Raw genomic sequence first — 8,360 nt, forward strand, 5'->3', positions numbered from 1 at the left:
ATAAAGGTCAAGCAGGTGTGGAAGATACAAATGCAGTGGTGGGCAGCTCTGTCATGGCGGTGTAAAGCAGTGGTCTTACTGGGGCCGGTGATCATGACTTTAAACTCTCCATCGTGCCAGTCAAGGTCAAGTCTAAGAAGGGTGACATCATTGTGGAAATTTATGCCTTTCTGGACCAAGGCAGTTCTGGTTCTTTTTGTACATTGAATCTAATAAACAAGCTGAATGTAACAGGAAGAGGAACCAACATTTTTCTACGCACTATGGGACAGGAAAAACTCGTGGGAAGTAGTATTGTATCAGATTTGGAAGTAGCTGGTCTGGAAAGCGACCTTTATTGTGACTTACCAGATGTCTTTACGCAGAAGAAAATGCCTGTGTGTAAGAGCAATATACCACGAGAGCAGGATCTGGTTAAGTGGCCATATCTGCGAAGGGTACATCTACCTGAAATCGATGCAGATGTTGAGCTTCTGATTGGCTTGAACGTACCTAAAGCACTGGAACCAATAAAGGTGATTCCAAGTAAAGATGGAGGACCATATGCTGTTAAGACATTGTTGGGATGGACTGTTAATGGACCAATGTCTGGTGAAACAGACTTGAAGCAATGTAGCATTACTGCTAACCGCATCTCAGTGGTGAAACTAGATGAACTATGGAAGCAGCAGTTTAAATTAGACTTCCCTGAATGCAGCTATGATGAGCAACTGGGTTTATCAAGAGAAGATTGCCAATTTATGGAAATGGTGAAAAACACTGTTGAACTTGTGGATGGTCACTACACCATTGGTTTGCCTTTAAAGAAAGGAAGCGTTTGCATGCCTGATAACCGCAAATTGGCAGAGCAACGTGCCATAGGTCTGATAAGAAGACTTCAACAAGATGCCATATTTCATGCAGATTACACCGCATTTATGCAGAACATCATCTCCTGTGGCTATGCTGAAAAAGTACCTCCTAAAGACCTGGCATGTAGTGGTGGCAAAGTTTGGTATATCCCACATCACGGTGTTTACCACCCAAGAAAGAAAAAGATCAGAGTGGTATTTGATTGTGCTGCATCATTCCAAGGTACATCGTTGAATGAACAGCTGCTACAGGGACCGGATCTTACCAGCTCATTGATTGGTGTCATAACCAGATTCAGAAAAGAACCCATTGTTTTGATGGCTGATATTGAGGCTATGTATCACCAGGTACGTGTACCAGCTGAAGACTGTAATCTCCTAAGATTCCTATGGTGGCCAAATGGTGATTTCTCTCAACCCATACAGGAGTACAGAATGCGTGTCCATCTTTTTGGGGCAACTTTATCACCAAGCTGTGCAAACTTTGCTCTGCGAAAATGTGCAGAGGATAATAGCAACTCTTTCAGTGAGCAGGTGGTGGATACTGTTATGCACAGTTTTTATGTGGATGACTGTCTTGTCTCTGTACCCTCTGAGTCTGAGGCTGTTGCTTTATATCGTGACCTTCGAACCATTTGTGCTAGAGGTGGTTTCCAGCTAAAGCAGTGGATAAGTAACAGTCGGAATGTGTTGGGTTCAATTCCTGAAGAGGAGAGAACTGTGGATACAAAGGAAATGGATTTAGCCCGTGACCCACTCCCCGTTGAACGAGTACTGGGAGTACAATGGTGTGTGCAATCAGATGCATTCAAATTCAAAATTTCAATCCAGGATCGACCTTTTACCCGCAGAGGAATCAATAGCAGACCAATAACAAAGGCATCTTCAGATCCTAATGATCTAGAGGCTCTGACCCGCAGAGGAATCTTGTCTGTGGTCAGTTGCATTTATGATCCTCTTGGAGTGCTTGTGCCAATTGTGCTAAAGGCCAAGCTAATTCTGCAGGAATTGTGTAAGAAAGGTATTGGGTGGGATGAAGTTGTACCTGAACCCATTGCACATGAGTGGAGAAGAGTCCTCAACTCTACTCTAAGAGTACAAACTTTGGATGATGGTGGTCTCCACACTGTGCTGTGTGAAATTGAAAGTATTCTCAATAGCAGACCAATAACAAAGGCATCTTCAGATCCTAATGATCTAGAGGCTCTGACCTGCAGAGGAATATTGTCTGTGGTCAGTTCCATTTATGATCCTCTTGGAGTGCTTGTGCCGATTGTGCTAAAGGCCAAGCTAATTCTGCAGGAATTGTGTAAGAAAGGTATTGGGTGGGATGAAGTTGTACCTGAACCCATTGCACATGAGTGGATAAATTGGATGCAGGAGCTCCATCTACTTGAGGACTTCAAGGTCAAGAGATGCTTTAAGCCTGAGGGCTTTGGCTCTGTATCTTCTGCCCAACTACATAATTTTGCAGACGCAAGTGAGGTGGGTTATGGAACAGCTACCTACCTGCTGTTGAGTAATGCTGATGGAAAGCTATGCAGTGTCCTTGTTATGGGAAAGGCCAGAGTGGCTCCCTTAAAACCAATTTCCATTCCCAGATTGGAGCTAACAGCAGCAGTTGTAGCAGCACGTATGGACAGATTGTGGAAAAAGGAGCTGCAGATGTCCTTGCTTGACTCTGTCTTTTGGACTGACAGCACTTCAGTGCTAAAATACATCACAAATGAAACATCAAGATTCAGAACCTTTGTGGCCAACAGAGTTTCAGAGATCATTAAAACATCTCATTCAGCTCAGTGGAGATATGTGAGTACCTTGTCCAATCCAGCAGATATTGCTTCAAGGGGAATTGGAGTGAAATCATTTCTCAAGGATGAACAATGGATGTGTGGCCCACAATTTCTGCTTGGAAAGGAACAGTGGCCTACAAACCCGCACATTTTAAAAGAAACATTAGAACAAAATGATCCAGAAGTCAAAAGGAGTGTTTTGGCCAATGCCGTTACAGTCAAAGATGATGCTGATAAAGTGTCTCAGTTGATTGACCGTACCTCATGCTGGAACCGTCTCAGACGAGTGATGGCCTGGGTGTTAAGGTTCAAAAATAAACTCTTACTTCTATGGAAGAAGAAGAAGAAGGTCAATACAACTTTGTCACACTTAAAGAAAGATGAGAGAGAACGGAAGGATATTTTGAGTGAAGAACTGCAGAATGTCAAAGATTTGTTCCATGTTTCTCTCAGTGTGGAGGAGGTCAGAGAGGCGGAGCTGGAAATAATTAGACTCTGTCAAAGGAAAAGATTCCCAGAGGAGTTTTCCAGCCTCTTAAAGGATCAGAATGTAAAACGGACAAGCCAGATGTACAAACTAAACCCAGTGCTGGCTAATGGTGTCTTGAGAGTTGGTGGAAGGCTCAGTTGGGCAGCTGTGCCTGAAGAATCAAAGCATCCAGTGATTTTGACCAAAGATCTCCATATCTCTGACCTCATTCTGAGACAAGTTCATAGAGAAGTTGGCCATGGTGGAAGAGCGCACATGCTGGCAAGGCTACGCCAGAAATACTGGATTACTGGGGCCAGTGTGGCCATACGGAAGATCTTGGCTAAATGTGTTGTGTGCCGACGCATTTTGGCAATGCCAGCCTGCCAACAGATGGCAGACTTGCCTCTCAGCAGAATTTCTCCAGATGAACCACCATTCACTTCTGTGGGAGTAGATTGTTTTGGTCCATTTGAAGTGAAGCGTGGAAGAACTAAAGTGAAAAGATATGGAGTGATATTTACCTGCTTAGCTCTGAGAGCTGTGCATATCGAAGTAGCTGCATCATTGGAAACAGATTCCTTTATCAACACCTTGCGTCGCTTTATAGCAAGAAGAGGCCAAGTCAAAGAGCTCTACTCAGACAATGGAACAAACTTTGTTGGTGCTGATCGAGAGTTGAAAAGATCTTTGAAAGACTGGAATCAGTCTCAGATCCATGATGAACTCTTACAGAAAGGAATCAAGTGGAAGTTTAATCCTCCAAGTTGTTCTCATCATGGGGGAGCCTGGGAAAGGTTAATTCATTCAATCAGAAGAGTCCTCAACTCTACTCTAAGAGTACAAACACTGGATGATTATGGTCTCCACACTGTGCTGTGTGAAATTGAAAGTATTCTCAATAGCAGACCAATAACAAAGGCATCTTCAGATCCTAATGATCTAGAGGCTCTGACCCCCAACCATCTTCTCCTTCTCAAAGGTCAGCCATCTTTTCCACCTGGTGTTTTTCAAAAGGAGGATTTGTATTCTGTACGTAGATGGAAACAAGTACAGTATATGTCCAATTTGTTTTGGAAACGATGGACAAAGGAATACCTACCACAGCTCCAGGAGCGCCAAAAATGGAACAGAATCAAGCGCAATTTCATTCCTGGAGATATTGTGTTAGTGGTGGATGACTCTGCACCCCGCAATTCTTGGATCCTTGGGAGAGTTGTCAAAACTGTACAGGATAAAAAAGGACTCGTTCGTCAAGTCAAGCTCAAGACCAGGACAAGCCATCTGGATAGGCCTGTCAAAAAGATTTGTTTGCTTCAGGAAGCTGAAGATACCTGATGGATTGCATGTTTTGATATGACTGAACTTTGAAAATAATACTTGTGGCACAGACGATCTTCTATCAAGTTCTACGTTCTGGAATTTCTGGCCTAGAGCCACTTGAAGATGAGAAGAACTTGCTCCTTCAAGTACTCTGAGGATGGATTATCTTTATATTTGTATTGTTGATGTTTTGAATGTATTTTATGTTGGTCTTATTATTCAGTAATTATTATGTTATAATAATTAGGGGCCGGAATGTAGAGGCAAGGATGTTAATCAGTAAGTCTGTCACTAGAGGGTATTGTGTGTCTGTGTATGAATGTGTTTGTGTATGTGTGTGTGTGTGTGTGCGTGTGCCTACAGCTGAGTGATTGACTAATTGATATCACCTGAGTCTGTCTGTGATTTTGGTTTTGCTTGGCACAGAGAGAGGGTGAGAGTGGAAGCTGATATTTTCTGTTGACCGCACATTTGATAATTTACATGAGTTCAGATTGCAAATGCAAGAGAAAAATTGTATCAAGCAGTAATCTTTAACTGAGGATAAATAAAACCTGAACTGCAAGAGATTCCTAATCTTCTTTGTTTGGATTTGCGCGTCAGACAGACTCCTGCAATCACCCCTCAGTGACTAATTTTGGCAGTCACAATAATAACCACTCCATCTGCAACCCAATCTTCAGGCCACCCAGTCAGCATGTGTGGGTATACATGTGTGGTATACATTGCTATTGCTGCAGTTACTTGCAACTAAGTGTGAAGTGGCTATTGAACTTTAAAACATTTAAAAAATTCATATAAAATAACACGATGAAAGTGGAGAAAATAAAAGCTGTGCAACATGTGGCAGGACTGGATGAGGAATGAGGCAGTGTTTTAAGGTGTGTAGGTCACATGATTAAAAAGCTATTGAACTTTAAAATATTAAAAAATTCATATAATATAACACAAGATGAAAATGGAGAAAATAAAGGCTGTGCTACATGTGGCAGGACGAGCTGAGCAATTAGGCAGTGTTTAGAGGTGTGTATGTCACATGACTAAAAAGCTATTGAACTTTATATTATTAAAAAATTCACAGTAAATACTACGAGATGAAAATAAAAGCCTGTGCAACATGTGGCAGGACTGTCTGAGCAATTAGGCAGTGTTTAGAGGTGTATATGTCACATGACTAAAAAGCTATTGAACTTTAGAATATTAAAAAGTTTTAGCCCCTGTGCGGAGATAAGTTATTTTTAAATTCTGCTATCGTTAATTTGTTGACAGTCCCTAACTATCCGCCGGTGGTGAAGACCGCTGCGGTGAAATTTGCTATCACGTTCCCACGACAAAGCAGCGGAGGGTTCGCAATTTATTACGAGGAGACTGGGTGTTCGAATATAGATGGAAGGTATGAAGTTGAGAAGGCCGTTGCATCGTGCATCTTAACCCCACGACGAGGTGGCTTCGGGTCAGGAGACTGAGTCCGAATATCTGTTGAATATCAAACCTCAAACTAACTTTACCTCAGTTGTTAACCTTAGCAGTTATGTTTACAGACACTGTGGCATTTTAAGTGTAGAAAGGTATATACCTATTTAGAATAAAAACATACTACTACGGTATAACTAATCTTGCCTTGCTCGACCCACTGAATTAAATTAACAGCCAACAACCATTAAACTGAACTTTGTGGGTATACATTCAACAGAAAAGTTACGATCCATCTTGTCAAGCGACAAACAATTCACGAGAAGAGTCGGTTACTGTCGATGTAAGCCGACCCTACAATCACGGCTACTCGACAAGTAGGCGGAACTTTAGTTTGATGGGCAAACTGTGCAGCCAATTAGATGCTACAAAAAGTGATTGCATCGTTAAGTGCATCATGAAGTGGAATCGGTGCTCCCGCATGTAATTGCATAGTCTGGGTTCACTTTAGGCCATGGCAGAAAAAGACTGGGTCCATTTTAATGTTGGCACGTTAAAAAAAAAAAAAATCAAAGTAGCCTACTTAACCAATGACAAAAAGTGAACCACACAGGTTCATATTGGAATTATTTTTAAGATTAAAAAGCAAAATGCAGAATGTGTCTAATGACAAATATAAAAATCTTCATCTTCATAGATTCAGACTGATTTTAAACAGTAGTGGCAATACTGGTAAATTTAAAAAAAAAGTAAATAAAAAGAAAAAAAAATAATAATGACATTTTTATTTTCTGTTGTTAAAACAAAGTTTTGAATACAATTCCTTTCCAAGACAGCAATTGAAAACACTTATTATTTACTTTTATTTAATTGCTCAGTAAACCTTTACAGTAACATTTACAATAGTAATCTGGATAATATTCTCTGGAAATAAAGATGATTTGTATAACTATTATACATTGTATAATGTATAATAGTTTGTAAAATCTTGACTGCCTGTTCATTTTTGAAAAAAACTAACCATACTGATCGGTGATCAAAAATTATCTGAGAGCTGTGATCGTGGGTTACAAAGACAAATTTTTGTTACCCATTGTTTAAACAAGCTTACTGTATTTTTTTCTTTTACAAAGGGTCACAATTTAGTACAAAATATGAGATGTTCTTATAAAATACAAGTATTTTTTATTTAACTTTGCCAAGTGGTTGTAAATGTATATGCATATCATTGCAGGACCTCACTAGACATTTACAGACTTCAAATCACTTTTGTCTAGTGCTTCAGAGGTCTGTATGTTCTGTTCTGTTCTACTAAACAACTGGGCAATGAAGCATTTCAAACATGCTGTATTTTTCTTGGATCAGACCACACTTAACATGCCATACAACATGCAGAACAGTTGAATGTGTTTAGCAGGCTATTTATAACGTTTAATTTGGAATCCCAAAATCATTAAATCTATATGTTGTTATTTCTCAGAATAGTTGTTTATAAATAGTTGTTTATCATACATATATATTACTTTATATGTATAAAGTAAAAAATTTCTTCCTGAATCTGTGACATTTAATTTCAGTATGTGTTTGCATATTTTGTTTCTCTAAATGACACTGTTATTCTCTGCCATAATTTCAACAGAAAAATTTGTTGTAGCCTGCTTCTGTAAAGACAAACCAGCTGATTTAAAAAGATCCCACTATCACTGTCCTTGCTGTGAATTTCGGCCATTCGTAAGAGAAACCAACTTCAAGCGACACTTGGAAAAACAACATGGTAGGAAAAACATAATACATATATTTTAAATTAAACTACAAATATAGTTCAATTTTGCCTGTGGTGTTCTTAAAATGTTTAGGTTTTGTCCGTTTTGTTTTAAATCCCTCTATTTGTTTTTACAGGAATTACAGCTCAAAAAAAGAAAGGTAAAGTATGCCGATGTAGAATCGTCTAAAGATATCGATCATGTTTATAATTTTTTTTTTTTTTTTTTAAAGAAACTGAAAGAAACAGTCAGCCAACAGACAAAGAAACTTCTGAGCCAGCCTTGAAATCGGATCTTCACAAGACGCAAGATTTTTTTCCATGTACTCACTGCTCATCAGTGCTGGCCACATCCAGCAATCGAAGAAAACATCAACGTGAAGTTTATAACATCCATATCACGCCCATGATGTGCATTGATTGCAAAAACGGAATATATGTAACACGAAAATATGAGGTGCCAATTCATGTGTTAAAATGCACGGGAACACCCCAAATAGACTGTGAACTGCAAAACTGCCAACAGTTGATGAAAATCGCTGCAGCCTCAGGAAATCCTGGGAAAGAGTGCATCCATCTTGAACGAACAAAACATGCAGATCCATACGCATCCCCTGCAGTTCTAAAACTTGATCAAATAAGACAAATGTCAGAGAATGGTCTAATTTCACAGGAATGGACAAAAACATGCGAGGACTTGCACGTTCAAGCTCAAAAACAGCAAGTAGACCTGGTTTATCCAATTTATT

Source organism: Telmatherina bonti, assembly GCF_933228915.1.
Source record: "Telmatherina bonti genome assembly, chromosome: 23".
In the NCBI taxonomy this organism is placed as follows: domain Eukaryota; kingdom Metazoa; phylum Chordata; class Actinopteri; order Atheriniformes; family Telmatherinidae; genus Telmatherina; species Telmatherina bonti.